The sequence below is a fragment of the Sminthopsis crassicaudata genome, chromosome 5 (genome assembly GCF_048593235.1).
Source record: "Sminthopsis crassicaudata isolate SCR6 chromosome 5, ASM4859323v1, whole genome shotgun sequence".
NCBI classification, from domain to species: Eukaryota; Metazoa; Chordata; class Mammalia; order Dasyuromorphia; family Dasyuridae; genus Sminthopsis; species Sminthopsis crassicaudata.
The window spans coordinates 134848992-134872311 of record NC_133621.1 but is presented as its reverse complement, the minus strand read 5'-3'; the positions used below and the strand labels follow the sequence as shown (position 1 = coordinate 134872311).

Sequence of the window (23320 nt, the reverse complement as noted above, 5' to 3'; positions counted from 1 at the left end):
TTTACTTTTTTTTCCCTTTTTCTAAGCTTTTGACTCTTTTTCATAAGTCTCATTTATCACTTTCGTTTCTTTTCTCAATTTTTCTTCTGTATCTCTTAACTAATTTTTAATCTCCTTTTGAGGTCTTCCATGAGTTTTTGCTGGGCTTAAGACCAATTCCCATTTTTCTTTGGGGAATTTTGCCCATAGATGTTTTTGACACTGTTGCTCTTTTCTGATTTCATGTCTTGATTTTCCCTGTCACTATAATAACTTTTTGATCAGACTCTTTTTTTTGCCATCTTTTCTGGCCTTTTCCCTTACTTTAAATTTGAGCTCTGCTCCTGGGTGGAAGGAGACCTGTTCCAAGCTTCGTGTGCCAAGGGCTGCAGGGTCTGGCTGTTTACCTAGTGCTAAACTAGTGCTGACCTGAGGCCTAAGGGGTCCTCACATCTGGTGCTGAATAGAATGGCTGGGATAGTGAAAGTCTGGGGCTACTGGAAGCTGTAGGGGGTCTGGTAGCTTATCTGGTGCTGAGCTGAGGCATATGGGGGTAGGGGATCCTAGTACTGATGGATGCCACTGGGCTGAGGCCCCTGGAGGGCCTCAACATTGGCATCTGCCTATTTACCTGGGACTATTATTGTCTGTCCATGTGCAGAGGACTTTGGAGAGTCCTGGTATTGGGAGTTTTCCTGTTTGCCCCAGCTGCTCTGAAGCACATGGTGGATCCAGTTACTGGTGTGTATTTCTGCACCTGGTGATGCAGAGGCACATGGGGTAAGAGAGGTTTCTGATATTGGTGTTTGCCTCCTCCAAGGCTCAGGATTCCCCCACTGGTTTACTGAGGTGGATTTGCTACTGGCTTGCCAGCCTATCCTAGACTACACTCTCCTTTTACCCAAGTGAGACAGACTTTTCAAGTTTCTTAGGCTAGAAGAGATGACAGAAGAGAAGAGATGATCATTTGGGAGCCCTATTGTATGCTTTTTTGGAGGTGAATATGGAGAGTTAAGGTGATTTCCTCCTCACTCCTCCACCTTGGCTCTTGGAAGTCCAAGAATAGTAGATAAGAATAGCATGCATCTCAAAAGAAGAGATATTTATAAGACAAGGTTTATTTCTCATAAAATGTTCATAGCAAAATCATCATATATTTTTGTTTCATATGAGAAGCAGTAAACAATTTGATTTGGGGGGCACTGGGATTTCCTTTGGGGACTTGTCACTGACTATGCTATTTGGAAAACCCTTTGTTCTCCTACCCTAGCTAAGTAATTATCAGAAAAAAAAATTGGAAAAAATTTTCATATTTTCATGTCCTGGATTTTAAAAAAATTAACAATGCAAATCCTTTAGAAATCCATGAAAAATAACTATCTCTTCTACTTAAGAACTTTGTTTATGATTTTAAAGATATGAATTTATATACACATTTATGGCAAAAAGCTCAATTAATTGGTGTATTTGGGATTCATATTCTTGACTGTGGCCTAATTAATGCTCTGATATAACTGAATTTGGAGTTATAGGATTTATACTTGAATCTACCATTGCAGAGATTATAGAAGTTAATTTAGAAGTAATCAAGTCCAATACCTTCATTTTACAGGTTGAAGAAAGTAAGGTTAAGTGAGCAACCAAGGTTACATAGCTACTAAGTATCTAAGAAGGGATTTCAACCTCAGTCTTCCAAACTCCAAACCCAGCACTTTATCTACTATACCACTTACCTGTTCCAATGCAGATAGATTTCCAAAGTTTACTTATGTGACCTTGAGTGAATCATTTAATCTCTGTAAGCCTAAAATAGCCAGGTTCCAAGCTTATTGAAATAGTTCACTGTGATTCAGTTCTATTCTACAAATATTTGTCATGCTCCTTGAGCTCTGAGGCTTGTGAAATCTTAAAGTATCTAAAGCTTAGTCTTGTTCGCCTGAGGTTCCTAATGCACAATCAGATACTTGGGTTCTACAGCTAAATCTTCCTGATTCCTGAACATGAGGCAGCTGTGTTGGCAGGAATGGTCAGATTCAATTCTTATTTCATCTGTTGGGAGGTCTATATTTTCTGTGTCATTTTAAAATACAGTCAAGTATGTAGTTCACTCTTTTCTTTTCTTTCTTTCTTTTCTTTTTTTTTTTTCTTTTTTTTTGAAAAAACATACATATGTATATTGGTACCAGGCCTTCAGTTAGATTAGAGGGAATTTTCACTTTTCATTTATCCCTAAGACAAATGCTTAGTTAGCAAATATATGCTGACCTGTATGAATAAGTATCTGAGAGTTATCTACCCCAAGAAAAACACAATTCCTATCTTTCCTCACCCCCCAAATTATTAACATATAATGTTGAGTATATATGTATGTGTGAATACAGAATGAGGCAACATGGCATAACAATGCTTACTACATATCAGGCACTGTGCTAAATACTTTACAAATGTTATTTCCTTTGATCCTCCCATTTACACATGAGGAAACTGAGGCAAACATAAGTTAAGTGACTTGCCTAAGGTCACATAACTAGTAAGTGTCTGAGGCCACAAATGGGAGAGGAGAAGAGTACCGAGAAGAGGCTCTGGCAAGGGAGATTTCAGGAAGTGGTGTGAAAGCCTAATTACTCACAAGAAGGCAGAGCAAAAGGACTAGGGATGCAGTCCATTTCAGGTGAGGTGAAATGATCACTGAAATGGTTGAGAAAGGACCATGGTGAGGCAAATGCAGGAAGTGGAAAGAAATTTGACTCCTTCAATACTTTGGAGTCAGGAACACTAGAGTTTAATTCCTCTTAGTGATACATACTTCATCTATGACTCTGGATCAAGCAACTCTCAATGTCCTCAAGCAATTCTACAGGATTATATATAGATTGTAAAGTCTGTGCCCATTGCATTGTTAGGGAAAGCTCCTCACCAGAAGTTCCCTATTCCAATGAAATCAAAGGTCTGGTTTAAAAGGAAGGAAGGAAGGAAGGGAGGGAGGAAGGGAGGAAGGAAGGGAGGAAGGGAGGAAGGGAGGAAGGAAGGAAGGAAGGAAGGAAGGAAGGAAGGAAGGAAGGAAGGAAGGAAGGAAGGAAGGAAGGAAGGAGGGAGGAAATTCATAGATATAATAGATATACCAGGGATTCAAAAATAAAAATGAAAATAACCCCTACAATCAATGAGCTAATGCTATGCCACAGTCCTCAGTTTCCATAATAATCCTGACCCACACCTGACTCAGTTTCCTTGCTGCTCAGTCCTACAAAACCTCCCCTCCCTTTTAATCAAAATACTTGATAAGAATAAAAGATCTTATGTTTTAGAATATCAGAATGCCTCTCCCCATCCCAAGCTATTGAAATGTCTGATCCTGTCTTATCAAGATGCCTCTCCCCATGTCCGGGGCACCTCCCCCTGATTATGTCATCTTATCTCCAGTGACTCACCCCAGAGTCCAGTTTCTGCTCTCAGCACCCTGACTCCGCCCTCACTTCAGTCTATCCCCTGAGTCTGAGCCACATGTGTATACAGGTCATTGAGCACTCTCATTGTTTACTGGACTCTAGGTGATGATAGTCTCATTCAGCTCTGAGACCAAACCATGGATCCATTTGGTCCCAGTATATCTCTCCATTAAATAAATTATTAAATACTCTCTAGTCTCTATCTTGCTCAGTTTCTCCGGCATTACACTTACACCAATTGTTTCATGTCTCCCCCCAAAAGATCTTAAATTTTGCTTTATAAACCAGGGTTCCATGGTAAGGATCATGTCTTATATTAACTTTTTTTGGAATCTCATTGTATCTAGCTAGCTTAATGCTGGGTACATACATGGTAATTCATGAATAGTTTTTGATTAATCATTCCCATTTCAGATACTTTCTAACCATGTAACCAAAGACAAGTCACTTATCCCCTCAGAACCTCTGTTCCTTTGTCAGTCAAAGATGAGTAATATATACCCTACCTAGCTTAGAATGTTTGGGTGAGGAATGTATTTTGGAAACCTTAAAGTGTTATATGATTTAGGCTGTTATCATTATTATTATTCCACCTGAGACAATGGCTGGTAGAGCCACAGCTGCTTTTCTATTTCTACTGACAGCTGTGCATGGGCTGGCCAGCAGCCAGGGTATCTACTTCTGGAAACACATGGCTACAGTGGCATTCTCCCAGCTCCTGCTGACATTAAAAGTCGCCAAAATAAGTGAAGATTTATAGATAGATACCCTGGCTAGGGGTTTAAGATATTTACATTTTTTCAACTTATCCTCACAAACTAGAACAGTTCCTGGAACAGAATAGGCACTTAAAACAATGCTTGTTGATTGAAGTTAAATGGGTGGGGTCTTTTCTTTTAATAGGGCTAGTCTGACCAGACTGAGTAGATGTGGTTGTCTCTAAGGAAGACTCCTATTTATATGATTGTGCCAAGCTAGAAAGAATTGTAAAATGAAAGACAAGAATGTTAATCATCTTAGGTTACATTAAGAGATAATAGCTTCTAGGGGTAAAAAGATGACAGTGTTACTATACTCTGCTCTGGTCTAATGTGTTTGGTTCTGGGCATACTAAGGACATTGATAAAAAGAGTATCAATCTACAACCAGAAGATGTCAACTAGCATGATAATGGTTTTTGTGTCTATGTCTAGTTGAAGGAAACTGAGATGTTTAACTTGGAGAAGGAAAGATTGGGGGGGGGGGGAGCGGAGACATGATATATATCTTGAAGTACTGGGAAAGATTACATATGAAAAGGTTAGATATGATCTATTTAGATCCAAAGAGCAAAACAATTAGCAATGAGAGGAAGTTAAAGAAAATTTTAGGCTTGAAATTAAGGGGAAAACTTTGCATCCATTAGAATTATCCAAAAGTCATAGAAGCTACCTAGGAGTGATACTGAGTTCCCCTTTATTGGAAGATTTTGGGCAAAGGTTCAATGATTACCTGTTAGGTGTTTTGTAGAGAGAAATTTATTTTTAAGTATTGGTTGAACTAGATAGACTCTGGTTCCTTTTAATTTTGTAATTTTTGTAATTCTCTATATTTCCCACATAAGAGAAATCTTTGATTTATCAGGAATATTGTAGCCTTGATCCAAGCACTAACAAAGATCAGGTCAACTTTTGGAATTTGACTAACGTAAAGTAATAATACCACCCCAAAACAAATTAAAGTAAATTTGACTGGCATATCTTGTTGCACCCTTGACAACTAGTATGGATCTCAGAAGCAGGTCCAGAAATGATTAGAATTTGGAAGAAACATTAATAGCCATTTAGTACAATCCACACATAAAAGCAGTCCCCAGTGGAATATACCCAACAAGTGATCAGGCATTCTCTGGATGACTGCCTACCTTCTCTAAGGAGGAACCTACCACCTTTCAAAACAACCTATTCTATTTTTAGACAGCACTAATTGTTAGGAAGTTATTCCTGACACCAAGCTTAATTTATCTTTTGGCAGCTTCCACTTATTGTTCCCATTTCTTTCCTCCAGTACACAATAGAATAAGGCTGATCCCTCCTCCATACAACAATTCTTGAAATTTTTGAACATAGCTACTATATCTCCCCTGAATTTTTTTTCCCCTCCACAATGAATACATCCATTTCCTTCAATCAAAACTCACAAGTATAGACTCAAAATTTTTTACAATCCTGGCTGCCCATCTCTGTATAATTCTCACTTTATCAATATCTGTAAACACAATACTTTAGATGAGACTGACCAGAGCAGAGTAGAACAGGATTATCCCCTTCTTTTTTTTTCCTGGATAGTATGCACCTATTAATACAGACCAAGATCCTATTAGTTTTTTTTTGACTGCCATATCACATTGCTGTTTCACATTGAACATCGAACTAAATCAGTGGTGTCAAACTCACATATAAATGGGAACCACTAAACTATGCATAACTATGCTGTATACATACTATATACAATATATAGCCTATGGGCTACATGTTGACTTATATATTTATATATATATATACATATAAATATCTGTATATGTATATATATACACATGCATGTATGTTTATATTTAATTACATATGCATATATCTGCTTGAATGTGTGTAAACATATTAATATAAACATTAAAATCAGATAGGAATTATTTTAATCTGGTTTGGGCAAAACTCAATATTGCTATGAGTAACATACCATGTGTTTGAGATCTGTTTAAAACCCCCAAATATTTTTGGGACAATTTTCATCCAACCATTCTTTCCTCAATCTTATGTTTGTGATTTTGATTCTTTGTACCCAAGAGTAAGAAATTAGATAGCAGTATTTAAGAATGTGACAGATACCACAGATCTAACCCTTAGCATACATGGCATATTCATTTGCATTATTGCATAGTGAATGGAGGATGATTAAAGCACAATGACATCTTGAGACTACTCCTTTGATGTTACTATACTCACTTACTCATTATTGTACTTTGCCTCTGTAAGAGACTCAGCAGAGATAGGGTGTGTGCTGTTGGGAGACTAATTTCATCACTCTAATAGGAAATTGCCACTGACCAGGATGGAGCAATTTCAAGCACACGATGAGTACTCTGAGGACAGAGGAAATGGTGGCGCCTGTAATTTTTGCTCACTTCATGAAAGCCATCAGCCTTCACCTTTGGTCAACAGGGCTGCAAACTGGAGGAGAGTGAGTCAGAGTAGGCATCCTTATTCATTCCATCTTCCAGATTATGTGTGTGCTGGCCATTCTCAACTCCCAAATGAGGGTGTAGAAAATAAGGAGGATATAGGGCTTGGGGTTGGAGAAAGTGAATATACTGCTTAAATAAACTTTTCTCTTTGCCACTGGTGGATTTTTCATAAATTGTAGGAAACTTAATGAGATCCCACTGTATCACTTTCATCTCTGCTCTGAGGAGGAACTCTTACTGGCATATTCTGGCTTAGTTTGAGAGATGATTTTGAGTCTCTGACACAAATTTATTTTTTTCTATTTATTTGCAAATTTATTGATTCTATTTTGGGCTCTCTTATAACCCAGGACAGAAGCAGATCCCAACAGGAGAATAGGAGAATGAGACTAAGATCCACGGCCTGGGAAGTTTTTATGTACCTATGCAGAAGAGGTTTCAAGCCTCAGAAAGGAAGGGAAGAGGAGTGGGTGACAAGAGCTGTGACCTCTGTGTGGAAGAGCTGGTGAGCCCTAGTCTGTCCAGGAGAATGCTTAGGTTGAGGGATACCTTCAAAAACTGAGAAACTATCATTCTTTTTGCCTGGGCAATTGAAAAATTTGATCACAGAATCATAGAACTAGAACTGGAAGGGACACTAGAAGCCACCAAGCACAACTATCACTTTAAAGATGAGTAAACTGAGGCACCAAAAAGGCTAAAAGATTATTCGTGAGTCCATATGGCAGAATTTGAACTCAGATATTCCTCACTTCCAGTCAATATTCCACTATGTGATCTCCTGAGTCTTTGAATTAATTACTATAATAAAAACTTTATAATATAATAATATAATATGATAACTTTAAAAAATTTTAGGGGTGGATCAGTGGTTCAGTAGATGGAACAGGCCTGGAGTCAGGCCTGAGTTCAACTCTGGCCTCAGACACATATTGACTTGTATGGGGGCATGTCACTTACCCTTATTTGCCCCAATTTTTTCATCTGTAAAATGAGCTGGAGAAAGAAATGGCAAACTAGTCCAGTATTGTTGCCAAGAACCCTCCAAATGGGGTCATGAATGATTGAGATGACTGAACAACAAACATAAAATGTTTTTGGTTTCCTTTCTTTTAATAAAACTCTTCCCCTAACACATTTTAGACAGATTATTTATAAATGAGGGAGTGGTGCTCAGGTGCTACCTCTTCAGCAAAGTCTTTCCTAACTGGTTGATTGTTAATGTTCTCTCTTTTCAAACTGCTTTATTTTTTCTTCTCTAAGCACATTATGTATCTTTGTGATAGAATGTAAATTTATTGAAGGTAAGGATTGTTTGTTTGTTTGTTTTTTTTAATTTCCAGTACTCATCAGTATATACTTAATAAATGTTTATTAAACCGAATTGGTGCCAGCCTCCTGGGACGAGTGGAGAGATTTTCCTGGAATTTGGGAAGTTGGGGAAGTAGTTTAAAAGAAATAAGATATCTCTATAAATAATCTGGACCCTTCATATGATAAACATATTTGATGTTAGGACTATAACACATTCAATTAAAGCACAGTTATGATTTTTAAATGGATAAACTTTGCTTGAATAACCTGACAACCATAAACAAACAGAACTAATTTCAACTTTTCAGCTATTACAAATAGAGATATTAGGAATATTTTCTTTTTTTTTTAATTAAAACTTTTTATTTTCAAAATATATACATGGATAATTTTCAACATACATCCTTATAAAATCTTGTGTTCTAATTTTTTCCCTCCCTTTCTCCCACCCCCTCTCCTAGATGGCAAGTGCAATTCTTCTATACATATTTCCACAAATATCATGCTGCACAAGAAAAATCAGATCCAAAAGGGGAAAAAAATGAGAAAGAAAACAAAATACAAGCAAACAACAACAAAAAGAATGAAAATGCTATGTTTCGTGATACACACACAATGTCCACAATCCTCTCTCTGGGAGTAGATGGCTCTCTTCATCACAAGACCTTTGAAACTTGTCTGAATCACCTCATTGTTGATGACAGCCATGTCCATCAGAATTGGTCATCATATAATCTTGCTATTGCCCTATATAATGATTTCCTGATTCTGCTCATTTCACTTAGCATCAGTTCATGTAAGTCTCTCCAAGCCTCTCTGGAATAATCCTGCTGATCATTTCTTACAGAACAATAATATTCCATAACATTCATATATAAATAACTTATTCAGCCATTCTCTAATTGATGGGCATCCATTCAGTTTCTAGTTTCTTGCCACTACAAAAAGGGCTGCCACATTTGCACATGTGGGTCCCTTTTCCTCCTTTATAATTTTTTTGGCATACAGGTCTAGTGGAGACATTACTGGAAGTTGGGTCAAAGGTGATGAATTTTTAACTTTGGGATGTTATAAATCTAAATTGCTTTCTATAATAATTAGCTAATTTACAGCTTCACCATTAGCAGACTGATGTGCCTGCTTTCTCTCCGTCTTTCCAATACTAAATTTTTTATTCATCATTTTTCTGATTTCTTTGTATAGTATTCCTTCATATATTGTATATTTAATACTTCACTTTATATATTTGTAAATATTATTTAAAAACACAAATGTACTATAATTCGTTGTCATTCTTTGTTAGAGATGTATCCAATTCCAATTTTCGGCTAATACAAATTAAATAGCTATTGATATTTTTAAAGAAAAAAACTTTATCATGTTTGTCAAATCGATATATATGTGAGGTGATATATCAAAATTAAACCACACTCTTACTTCAAACAGTTATGGGATTAATAAGGTCGAGCAGTGTATAGTGGCAAAGGCACTGGATTTGTATCAAGAGAAACTCAGTAGAAAATTACTATACTAAGAGTTTGAATCTCAGGTCTCCTAATTAATACCATTATGACCTTTATTTTGAATAAAATGATCTCTAAGGATCTCTTAAAGCCCTAGATCTCATGATCTCTAGATAGAAATAGATATTTATTAGGGGAGAGACTTTCAAAGGAGATGTTATATCATAAAATAAGCCACTCTTATGGAATGGCTATAATTTTGGAAGCATCTTTAGATCCAAGAGAAATGACTAAGAAACTAATAAACTAGCTTTCTTGGACTTAATTTTTCTTCCTTTTACTACATACACTGTATGTTTCTTCCTAGCTCTCTCTCTCTCTACTGCCACCCTCATTCCCCACCCCAATAATGCCTTTAAAAGATCAATCATTTTTCTGTAAAGGAAGTTATTTCTCCTAGTTGAGGGAGTAGTTGAACTGACTCACAGATTTTGACTCATAACAATCTTAACAAGTGGAGTTTGATTAACTTGCTGCCACAGTGGCATGGAAAATACCTAGACTTCTGACTCTTCTTCAAGGACGAGGTTGGAAGAGGTTAATGCAGAAATGATGTGAATAAAAAACCCAACAGAATCAGTAATCAGGAAATCAGAATATAAATATATATTAGGCAAAGAGGAAGATAATTATAAACAGTGTGGGAGCCAGGAGATGAGAGTCAAAGGTCCACACAGGGCAGAATATGAGACAAAAATTCATATAATACTACTACAGAAAGGCTGCGTTTAGAAGGGTGTTTTTTGAGTATTCTCTATGTAGGAAAAATGACTCAGCAGTTCCTATTATTGGTCCATGTTCATTATCAAGGCCAAGACACAAGTAGCCCTGGCAAGGCTGATGTCCCTCCCCCAACCTCACCTTCTTTGAAAATTGTTATTCTAGTGTCTCTAGCTGCTGGTTTCCTCTGGATCCATATTGAAGAAACTGAGCTCCAGAAAGGTGATTGTACAATTTCTCTCAATGTTAAATGGATTTTTTACCTTAGAGACATTCTATCAGGCCTGAGCTGTTCACCAATAGGATAATGTTCTGAAGTTGTATTAGGATGCATTTTTTTCCCATCTTGAATGGAAAAAAAATGCAATGAGAAGGAAAGTGATAAAGAAATGAAAGGAGAAAGGAAAGGAAAGGAAAGGAGAAAGGGAAAAGGAAAGGAGAAAGGGAAAAGGAAAGGGGAAAGGGAAAAGGAAAGAAAAGGGAAAAGGAAAGGGGAAAGGGAAAAGGAAAGAAAAGGGGAAAGAAAAGGAAAGGAAAGGAAAGGAAAGGAAAAGGAAAAGGAAAGGAAAGGAAAGGAAAGGAAAGGAAAGGAAAGGAAAGGAAAGGAAAGGAAAGGAAAGGAAAGGAAAGGAAAGGAAAGGAAAGGAAAGGAAAGGAAAGGAAAGGAAAGGAAAGGAAAGGAAAGGAAAGGAAAGGAAAGGAAAGGAAAGGAAAGGAAAGGAAAGGAAAGGAAAGGAAAGGAAAGGAAAGGAAAGGAAAGGAAAGGAAAGGAAAGGAAAGGAAAGGAAAGGAAAGGAAAGGAAAGGAAAGGAAAGGAAAGGAAAGGAAAGGAAAGGAAAGGAAAGGAAAGGAAAGGAAAGGAAAGGAAAGGAAAGGAAAAGATTAAGAAGATTATGGGGAATAGAAGCTGGAGAAAGCTATATGAGACAGATTTAAACAGGTATAGAGCCTATGATCATATAAATGCATATTCTGTTATATCATGCATCTCCCTAAAATCTCCATATGGTTTTCAGGCTGTAATAATAGTCTACTATCTGTATAATTTCTATTGGTCCATTAACCAACTCCTTTCATTCACCTTCACTTCTGTTTACCAAATAATTATTAAGTGCCCATCATATGAAGGCATTCTGCTGTACACATACTAAAAAATGAAATAGTCTTTGCCTCTCAAGTAGTTTATAGTCCACTGGTAGCTTGCTCTAAATCTGTCAGGTTCTCCTACCTGATTTGAACCTTTTGAGGGAGAGAAATACCCAATACTGCTTGGTACATTACTGTAGACTACTTTGGCAAGTTTTCAGTATCATCTTGAAAAGCTGTTGTTTCATTCTTGATGAGGATCATGATGACATCAGGGAGGTGATGCCATGACATGTAAGGGACCTAGATTTAAGAGAGAGCCTTCTCACTTTCCCCTCCAGAGCCATCTAGGTCTAGTAGTCAAATATAGATCAAGACAACCGGAGATGGCCCTGGATGGTCTGGCACAATAGTAGGTACTCAATAAGTGGTAATTGACTTACAGAATGAACAACTGAATTTATATCCTTAGTTTGACCGTTGTTCTCCTTTTTTCCAAAGTTAATCCAGTTCTAGATATTAATCATTCTAATTGTCTCCATCTGTCCCCTTTTCCTTATATGGGAGATAGTAGACTATCCAGATTTTATCATCTCTCCTAAATACTTTATGGATAATTCCCAAGGTTGCTTTCTTAACTCTCTTATTCTTTATAAATACGGTTTCCTTTGGAGATCTTATCCATGTTTGTGACATCATCTCTATTCATTCAGATGACTCCCAAATTCAGATCTCTGACTCCAGATCCAAAGTGGTTAGGGAGGGATAAAGAATCATCTAGAGAGCAGTAGAAAGGAGGAACCATATGAGTAATTCAACTGAATTAGATAATCCTTTCCTGGTTATCAGATCTTGGCTTCAGTAGCTATGGACTATGTCTTGGTGAGGTCATTTTAACAGATGGCAACCTGATGACCATTTTATACCCTGGAAGAAAATTAACAATCTCTAAAGGACTCTGTAGAAACATTTAACCTTTAGAATCCACTTTCCATTTGCAATAAGGGTGATGGAATGTCAAATAATTGTCAAATAAAGGTTGCTGAGCAGATACTGTCCTCCTATAGAGAAATGCAACACAAAGAGATTAAATTTTCCCCAGAAGGGCCAAACAAGTGAGCCCTAATGACTGAGTGCCTAACATAGAGGATTAGTGTGGCCAATAAATAGGTTACCACAATAGTGAGCTATGAGGACTAAACTTTTGCTAGGCCACCAATGACAGAAGAAATCCCATGTTTGACCACTGATTGACCTATTTATTTTGATCTATTAATATTGATCTATTTACTGGGAAGTTCCTATGAACCTAGTTTTGGTCTGGTCAGCCACATTTAGGCAATTAATATAAAGCTCTTCTGATCATAATCAGTTTAGCTTTATCCAGGTAAACCAGTTTGTTAACTTTTGCTAATTACAATATTCTTGTGGATGGGGGGAGAGGGAAGGAGGGTGTACAATCCAGATTGTCTTCTGACTACTTCAAAGGTCCCTCTTTGATCAGAGTGCAGATCATTATTTTCTTCTTGAACACTTTTTCCATTCTTTTCTTTTGATTTTTAATAAATAAATAATTTGATTTCAATTAAAATATTTAAAATTCAATTTTATTTTATTTTCAGTTCTAAATTCTGTATCTACTCCACTCCCACCCAATGAAAAGAAAAGAAAACTAAAGCCCATTACAAATACAATCATACAAATACAAATTTGTTTTTCAAAGAATATTTTTTTCTCTCTGATGATCAAACACCTCTGGCCCTTTCATTTAACTTTTACTTTATTTTTATATGCCTATTAGTAGGTTCTGGCATAAATACAAATTATCCACATTTCTCCTTGAAATGAAGATACGATTCCGTTTACTTCTTATTAGTAGCCCTCTTAGCTAAAACTTTTTGCTCATGTGAGTTGATTGTGGCTGAAATACTAAGAAAGAACAGAAAAATTCAAAAGATCATAAGTCAGGAAGTTTATTATTCATAGGCATGTAAGTGTACAGCCCCCTAACCATACTGTCTCATGCAATCACAGGTGGTGTGCATACATGGTGGGCCTTTAGATCTTTAGAGTCTTTGCCCTTATATCTGATTTTTATTTCTGAACATATTTATGGAGTGGAGGATCTCTGAGGCAGTCAATCAACAAGTACACAACTGTACACCCCTCCCTCATTATCAACCATAGAAACATTAGCAAAATTTGTTAATCTGGTTTATCTGAATTAGATGATGCTGGCTAAACAGGTTATTGATCAGGAGAACTTTATATTAATTGCTTAAATTGATACATAGCAACTTCTCTAGTAAATAGGCTAGTTAACCAGTAGTCAAACATGGAATTACTTCTATCAGGGAGGGCCTAGCAGTAATCCAGTCCTCAAAGCTCTGGCTCTATGTAGTAGGGTCTTAGCCACTAAGACTCAGGTGCTTCGTCTGTCTGAGGAAGGTTTAACTGCTTTATGATGGTTATCCCAAAAAGAGGACATCTGTTCGTTTATTTTAAAGAAAATTACAAGAGGAATTATTTTTGTAGAAAAGATATTATGATTAAGGTTTTCTGGTGCATGTTCAGAATGCCTCAGATAGTAGGCTTCTTTCCATGTGATGAGACTGGGAGGTTGCTTCTGAAAGAATCTGAATGACATGGAATGGAAGTGGCTTGGAAAAACTGTGGAGAGTGCATAGAAATTCTATAACTGTTCTAGCTTATCACATAGGAAAGGGGAGGCTGTTAGCTGCTGAAGCACTTTAAAGCCTTAGCTAAAACTTGCTAGGTCTTTAGTTCTTTTGGCTGCTTTGTTCCTAGTGCTGTGACCCTTTCACCTATGGTACAGATTTTGTTGTAAGAGGTCTTGGGGTATTGTCCATTCTGAAGTCACAGGGCCTGAGAAATTGGTTTCACTCCATGTATTCTGCTCTTTTCTATTTTAGTAAAGGAAGTGGAACTTCTATGGCTTTGTGGGATTAGAAAATTCTGAAGATGCCTTGGCATTCAAGAGTTCAGAATTTAGAAGGTATTTTGTTATTCCAAGTTTCCATGCAGAGTTTTGAAACCAGCTTAGCCTTAATGTCTTAAGGACTAATATGGCAATTCTGCTACATCTGGACATGAACTTTGTGGACCAAAGCTGTGTTAGCTAGGTTGAGCCTGCTCCTCCTATACACTAAAGTGTTGAAGGGAGAATATACTGCTCTCCCTCATCCCCATCCCAGGTACTCGGGAAAATATTTTGGCATTTATTCTTGAGTATTCTTTTATTAAAAAAAATAAAACTAAGATGAAGTACTTAAAGGGAACTGGGGTGCTACTCACTTGCACCTAATAATGTGGGGAACACAACTGGTAAAGACTTGAGCTAATGTGATACTCTAAAATCCTGAGAAGTAGACAAAGCAGTTTGTCTGTGGGTGAGTAAGCCAGAGTGTATGTAATATATAACTAAAATGGAGGAACTGTTTGCTGAAGCAGAAATGAATATTTAAGTAAGAGCTTGAAACCCTTCTAAGTAAAAGCTTGAGATAGAGGGAAAGAAAGTTGAGCATGGTCTGACATGTCATCAGATGAAACTTTTAAAAACATCACTTTCATCATGGCATTTCTCTTCTCTAAAGCCTTTAAATGCTTTTCATTGTCTACAAAATCAAACCAAACTCCTTAAGTTTATTTCCAAGGTCCCTCCAATTTTTCAACCTATTTTTTTCTATGGAGAACCATTGAATTAGATTTGCTCATATTTATTTTCTTTTGGTGAGGCAGCTGGGTTAAGTGTCTTGCCTAGGGTCACACAGCTAGTGTTAAGTATCTGAGGTCACATTTGAATTCACGTCCTTCTGATTTTAGGGCTGGTGTGCTATTCTGCACTATCTAGCTGTCTCAGTGCTTATAACATTTAACCCTTTCTTCCTTTATCACATATTTATTATTTTATATTTAATAGTTGCCTTTATAAGAGTCAATTCAACTCCACTCCAACTATATTATAGCTTTCCTAAGTGTAGAAACTGTGACAAAATTTGAACTTCTTTTCTGACTCCCAGGAATCTATTTCAGTGCTCCTTACATAGTGTTTAATGAATGTTTATTCACTTAGATGAAGAGAAGTGATGAAGAAAGGAAAAGAAAGGCAAGGGAAGGCAAAGGTAGGGGAAGGGAAGGAGAAAGGGAAAGAATAAGAGAAGGTTATGGGCAATAGAAGTTGGAGAAAGTTATGTGAGTGATAGAAAGATTTGGACAGATATAAGGCCTATGATCATATAAAAGCATATGTGGCATATTATGCATCAAGTTCAAATGCATTCAGACACTTTGAGTTATATAACCCTTAACAAAGTCACTTAACTATTTGCCTCAGTTTCCTCATCTGTAAAATAAGTTAGAGAAAGAAATGACAAGACATTCCAGTATCTTTGATGAGCAAATGCCAAATGAGTTCACCAAGAGTTGGACACTATTAAAATGACTTAACAACAATATACAAGAGACTATCTTCAGATTACTTAATGCAATATTATATGCCTGCAGATGTCATTAAGACTATCCTAAAATGCTAATAATTGTTGGAGGAGAGGGAGTGGGAAGGATATGTTTCCTTCTATCTCTGTGGATCACCGTAGTCCTTTTCCTGGTCCCATCATTGTGATACCCCTTTCTTAGGGCCTGCCTTTCCCTAACTTTTTTTTTTTTTTTACCTATCTCATCTTTCTGGAGGTTTAGAGGGAGAATAGGAACTATTTGGTATGCTTCAGTATCTATAATGCTTGACTTAATACCCTGTTCTAAAGTTGGGAAATCTCTTCAGTAGACAAGCTATAGGGCTAATACTATTCTCTACCCAGAAAAATTTGTTAAAACTAAAGAGAAATTAACAAGCACTATATCTTCCATAAAAGTTACCATAGCAACTTCTAATGTTCTATGGGTACAGATGTGCTTTGTTCAGCCATACTAGTTCTTTGAAAATGACCTCTATCATCCATCCTGGATACCCATAAATCCCCTGGGAATTGAATATTATCAAAGGAAGTATGGGAGGAATTAGGATTTGGAAGTGATTGCAACTTCTCAGCAGAATCCACAACTTTAGCAAAAAAGGTGCCAAGGTCTAGGAGTCCCTCCCTTAGAAGTTCTGTTGACTTATAGTTGTCTCTTGGTACCTATTATCTATCTTGTAAGAAGGGTCATTGTGTGTCCTTACAGAGTGACTTTTCCTCCTTTCCCTTCATATATCCATACTTTTTCCTTTGAAACTTAGCTTTTAGCTCTGTGTGTGTTGCACACGAGGACTTTTTAAAACATTGATTCTCCAGAGCTACAGGAAAGCCAGCAGTTCTGATTTCTTTTGGCAGAATCAATGAAAAATTAAACACTATGATCTTCCCATTCCCTCCCATTTCACTTCATCCAAAGTGTGATCAGAAATTCCCAAAATAGGATGCCCTGAGGACCCACTTTCAATTCTCAAGAATAATTACTTTCTAGTTGCCCAATCCCTTTCAACAGACCTCTTCTATAGGAACTCTTTACTCCAACCAGAATAATCCACTTACCTTTGCAGAAAAATGACTGACTTTCCTGCTTCCATGCCTTTGCTCATGATATTTTTTTCTAATTTAAATGACCTTACTCTTTTTCACTTCCTAACCAAATACTACCAGCTTGTAAATTTCGCTTCTTTTGTGAAATCTCACTAATCTCACTCCTACTTCACTGATACTACACTGTGCCACTCATTCAAGTTTTTATTTATAATCTTACAATGGTGATCTTTTTATGTGATTCTCTAGATTATAAATTTATCCACTAGACTAAAATCCTTAAGGGTCATATTCCTTTGTATCTCCTCCATAGTTCTTAGACACATTGTAGGCACTCAAGCAGGTTCATTGGTTGATTGAAAACTGCACATTTGGAAAAAAACAAAAAACAAAAAACAAATTTGACCTTGGACAGGTCTTCTGCAGACCCATTTTTATGCACTAGAAAACAGCTGATATCTCCTTCAAGAATCCCTAAAATAGTTCAAAGTTATGCTGGATTTTGAAAAATACCTTATAGGCGATTCAAATAGACATGAGCCAACAGCATCCTGAGAGAGAACTATAGAGACTGAATGTGGATTACAACATAGTGTTCCCCCCCCCCTTTTTTTTTTTTTTTGGTTTCTTCTTGTTTGCTTGTTTTTTTTCTCCTTTTGATCTGATTTTTCTTGTGCAGCATGATAAATATGGAAATATGTTTAGAAGTATTGTATATGTATAATCTATATTGGATTACTTGCTGTCTAGAAGGGAGAGATAGGAAGGGAAGGAGAAAAATTTGGCACACAATATTTGTAAGGATATTGAAATATTGAAAACTATCTTTGCATTGCATGTATCTTGAAAAATTAAAAAGCTATTATTGAAAAAAAAGTTATCCAAGGGAAAAAAGAAAAGAAAAATACCTTGGAGACAACTCACTTCTTCAAGAAATGTTTGCTGACTACTTAAGCCTGTTGCTAATGACACTTTTGCAGCTTCTTGTATCCTATCCAATTTTCTTATTTTATACCAATTATAGATTTCCACTTTAAGACTCTAAACTAATAAGCATTAGACTTGTCAAATTCAAATGATAATTATTGGTTTGAAATATCTTTACCTACCAAAAACATAAGACATAAAATCAATCTTAACACCAATTATGATCTTGGGTTTCATTAAGTATCTAATTATACTTTAAAATTCACTTTTTTGATTAATTAGAATAATTCTGAATGCCAGAAGGTATTTGAAACAGTAGTCTGTCTTAGAGAATCAAAGAAACTATTACATGAATAACTATCATTCAAGATTTAGAGTTTTGCTACAAATTTTTCTTTCTTCTCTGAAAGAGCAGCTTTCTTCATTGTTTTCTATTGTTGGTGACTGAAATATTACTTCTGAGGTTCTGTTTTCCAAGCAGCTGTTACTATATTTATGAAAAGTGTACTTAACTTTATGTTTCTCTCCAATACTATCCCATGCAGATTCCCATTCAGGTATATCAAAACAGGTCTCAAATGGCAACTTATTATTCTAATAATCTCAGTAACTAAGGCTGACACAACATGTACTCTCTATCTTCAAGATAAGGATAGGCTTAAAATCTTTTTCAAAAGTGAACATGCTATCTTATCTTAATAAGTTGGTTAAATTTTGCATTAAAAAGGAGAATTATCATACACACACACACACACACACATACTGCCTCCCCCCCCAAAAAAAAAAACCCTACTTTAACAAATAAAACTTAGATGCCTTGTTAGAAATAAGACATCTTTATGATTATGTCTCCCTTAATGCTGGTTATGTTTCCCCTTAGTGCTAGTTACAACTCCCTTAGTGCTAGTCACAACTCCCTTAGTATTAGTTATGTCTTCCTTTTGTTCTTGTCATGTCCCAATTAGTGCTATTTATAGCTCAATTAGTGCTGGTCACATCCCCTTTATTTCTGATTATGTCTCCTTTAGTGCTGTTTTTGTTTCCTTTAAACTTGGTTATGTTCCCCTTAATGTTGGTTATGCCCTCCTTAGTGCTAGTTGTGTTTACCATAGTTCTTGTTATATCTCCTTTGGTTATACCCTCCTTAGTGCTAGTTATATCTGTTTCCCCTGAGCTGGTTATGTCCCCTTAGTGCTAGTGACATTGCCTTTTGGCTAGTTACATCTCCTTTAGTGCTGGTTATGTCTGCTTAGTGCTGGTTACATCCTCTTAAGACTGGTTACAACCCTTTTAATACTAGTTATGATCCTTTAGTGCTAGTTAAGTCCATCTTCGTGCTGGTTACATCTCCCTTAGTGCAGTCTATATCCCATTCATGCTGGTTACTTCCTCTTCTGGTTGGTTTCATCCCTGTTCTGGTTACATTCCAAATAGTGTTGGTTATGTCCTTCTTAGTGCTAGTTCTGTCTCCCTCAGTGCTAATTATTGCTGGTTACATCCCAATTAGTGTTGATTATGTCCCCCTTAGCACTGGTTACATCTTCCTTGGTGCAGATTAGGTCCTCTGGGTCATTTAAAGGTTAAATGATTCAGCAACCAATTATTTCCAGTCCAGCTAGTAAGTCTTAAGAGGAGACTGGAGAAGGTCTCCCCTAGACTGCAACTTTTGTATTAATTGCTATATATCACCTAGCAGTACCTGTTAGACCTCACAACTGGTAATTGGGGAGATGTTACAATATGATGGCTAACTCCTTTTACTGATGTGGATCTATCTGAATTGTCTTTATCTCATTATGAAAGTTATTAATAAAAGCTGGCTCTGTCTTTGAAACCTTTGCTAATTTACAGTGATCAGCCCCTTAATTTGTTGCCACCTTGACATATTTTTAATAAACTTCTTTTAATTCTCTTTATCCTGGTTAATGAGGACAAATGCCCAAAATAATTTTCTTTTTAATATACTTGAACCTTGATCTTGGCTTTGAGATTGGCTCTCTGTATGACCTCTAGTATTATACTATGGTATAGTCTACCAGCCTGAAGCTAATGCTTGAACTTCATGGTGGCACTAATTTTTTCAAGACCTCTAATCTATTCTCTCCTGACTCTGTGCTTTCCTATGTTCCTTGCCTGAGTCTTTATCCTTTTTCTCTCCTAAAACTTCATTTTTCCTTCTGTTTTGAAATTCTGGGTGAATATTTTGTATTACAAACTTAAAAAAAATAATGTGATTTTTATCTATGTAGAGGTCTTCCTCCTGATTAACTTCCTCTATCTAACTCCACCTTGTGTGTAATTTATAATCTTAGAGAATTGCCCGGGGGCAATGAGAGATGAAGTCATTTGTCCAGATTTGGTTGAAAACTATATTAGATGAGAGACTTGAACCCAGGTCTTTCCTACTCCAAAGCTATCTACTGTGCGAGAAAGAGAGAGACAGACCCAGATAGAAACAGAGACAGAGTCAAAGAGATAGGGATAGAGAGAAAAGGAAGGAAAAGGAAAGGAAAGGAGAAAAAGAATTCTTATGGCAGTCTGAAAAAAAAAAAGTCACTGGAATATTCCGGTCTTGTTAATAGAGTAATATAGAATTGGACTCTTCTTCCCCTTCCCACAGCACTATGTAGAGGGGGAAATTAAATCAATATATCTCAACAGGGGCAACTAGGTACAATTAGTGAATTCTCTATGCCAAAGAAACTGGTATCAACCCCAAAGTGCCTTTTAAAAAAATAGACGATTCTAATTTGTATTAGAAGCAGAAATTCCTTTACCTAAAATCTGGCCTCAGGCAGAGCTTCTTTTTGTACCTAGAGGTGTAATCCTATGTAGCACTTGATCACCTCAGACCAGTCTAAATGAAGATTCATTTCCAAGAACTGGAATACAGAAATCAAAGGTATCAATGACACAAAAATCTATCTTATTGATTTGTGTGTGTGTGTGTGTGTGTGTGTTTTCTATAACTAGTTTACATGCTATGAAAAACCTATAGTTAAATTATAGGTGAGATCTTGCATCTTTGAAATCTTTGATAGAAACAACAGATGTCAAGAATATTATAACAAGAATAATATCAAATTAAAGGAAAAAACACCAACTTCTCTATCTTTTAGATTTCCCAGAGCATCCTTTGTTTTTTTTTTTTTTTTTTTTTTTTTTTTTTGAAGGGTTGAGGGAAAAGATCTGTGATTTTATTAACAGAGAAAAGAAACTCCTGGGATTGAAACTACCTCCACTAAAATAGATAGCTTATAATTTTGAGAACTCCAAGGGGACACTGGAAATTTTTCCCATGATCATGCTGATACAGCTAGTACAAGATGAAGGTAGACTTTGAACCCAGGTCTTCCAGACTCCAAAGTCTTCTGTCCATTCGATTATTCTCCAAACAATCATGTTGTTTTCTAAATAAAATCTTAGTTCACATTAGAAAAGCAGTTAGTCAGTCAATAAACATTTATTAAGTGCCTAATATGTTTTAAACATTATTCTAAGTGTTTGGGGTTAAAAAGAGATAGAAAAGATAACCCTTGCAGAGGAAATGCACAAAAATTTAGGAGGCCTGGGAAAGACTTTCTGTCAAAAGTGGAATTTTAGCTAGAATTTGAAGGAAGCCAGCAGGAAGGATTTTGGATAAGAGACAACTAATGCATGTCGTTGGAAAATGGAATGCCCTTTTTCTATTTAATCCTGGAGGTGATAGGGAGTGACTAAAATTTATTGGAGGTGAGAAAGATTAGACCTGCACTTTAGGAAGATAATTTTGGCAGCTGAGTGTGGTAAGGACTAGATTTGTGGGAGACCAGACTATTACAATAGTATAGAACTAAGGAGATAATGGACTGTAATATAAGATAAAAGAGATATGTGAATGTTAAAAATTAACACACTTTGACAATGGATTGTATATAGAGGATAAGAGAGAGTGAGGGGTGGATGATGACACTTGGTTGTGTGCCTGGATTACTGGGAGTTTGGCTATACTCTCTATAATTATAAAAAAGGAAGAGGGAAGAGTTTAGGAGGGTTGAGGGGAAAGATAATAAGTTCTGTTTTTGACATGTTGAGAAGAAGATATCTAAAGGACATCCAGTTTGAGATGTTCAATATACAGCTGGAAATGGGAGACTAAAGGGAATTTACGATAAGTAGGTAGAATTGAGAGTCAAATATTAAATTCATGGGAGTTGATGAGATGACCAAGTAAAATAATGTAGAAGGGGAAGTGTAGAGGGGCTAGGACAGAACTCTGGGATACCTGCAATTAGTGGGTGTGACCTGAATGAAAATCCAGCAAAAATTTTCTCTGAAAATCCAAAGAAGGACCAATTAGACAGGTAAGAGGAAAATCCTGAGACAGCAGTGTCATAAACACATAGAGAGAAGAGGAATATAGCTGGAAAGAAAATAACCAACAGTGTCAAAAGCCACAGAGAGGGCAAAAAGAATGAGGAATCAGAAAAAGGCAAATTTCGGGTAGTAGTAATTTTGGAGAGAGCAATTTTGATGGAATGATGTGAATAACATATCTACTATTGCTAGATAATTTTATTTTTTCTATTGATTGCATATGAAAATGTTTTGAGAGGCAGTATGGGGGAGGAGATAGTGAGAATGATCTTGGAATTAGAAAGACCTGGGTTCTAGTCCAATCCCATACTGGCTTTGAGATTCTTGGCAAATCACTTAAACATTCAGTGATCAAGGGCAAGTCTCTAAGATACTAAGTTTCAGAACATGTTGAAAATCTGCATTGATAGAAGAAACTTCCATATTAGCAGTTCCTCATGCCAATTTCTGAATCTACAAGCAAGAATAGCAATATATGAGATCCAATTTTAAATGAATGTGGGAATAAAAATTGGGAAGTGATTCCATTTTGCCTGCCTCAAGTCATATGGTAGAGGCATAAATCTAAAAGCTTGATACAACATGGTGTTGTAAAAAGAGTACTGGCCTAGTAGGTATGAATTTTAGTTCTATCATTAGTTAGTTGTGTGAATTTGAAAAGGTTTTTTAACCTCTCTGAGTCTCAGTTTTTCATTCAATAAAAACCATATCCTTCTAAATTATAAAAACTACAATTCTATTTTATTTTAAGAAAATTACCATGAAATTCTTTTATTTCCCTTTTATCAGATAGTATTGGTCTAATAATAATAATATTAACTAGCATTTATATAATACATTAAAGTTTGTAAAACATTCAACAAATATCTCATCTTATCCTCATTACAAACCTAGGAGGCTAAGTGCTATTATTAACCCTGTTTTATATATGAGGAAACTGAAGCAGATGAAAGTCTCAAAGAGTCACACAGCTAAGAAGTTTTTAAGTGAGGAATTGAACTCAGGTCTTCTTGATTCCAAGTCCAGGATGCTATCCACTGTGCTACCTAACTGCCTGAGTAAAACCCATAAAACCTATGGCAGAAAATGAACCATACTGACAAATATTATACTGATGATCTATTTCTCCCCAAATTCCCAAAGTGAGTAGATGCTACTTATAAATCATTTTTGGGTAGTGTTCCATAATATATTGAATAGTGATGTTGG

At 36.3% G+C, this 23320-nt stretch overlaps 1 protein-coding gene across 1 annotated transcript in view; it reads left to right on the top strand.

Annotated features, from left to right (window-relative positions):
• The first annotated feature begins 10408 nt into the window (after window positions 1–10408).
• The window catches only part of IFRD1 (interferon related developmental regulator 1), a 41791-nt gene continuing 28879 nt past the window's right edge, over window positions 10409–23320 (top strand). The window contains exon 1 of the mRNA XM_074268280.1: window positions 10409–10427. The gene's annotated coding sequence lies outside the window, so the exon portion shown is untranslated. The remainder of the gene's footprint in view (window positions 10428–23320) is intronic.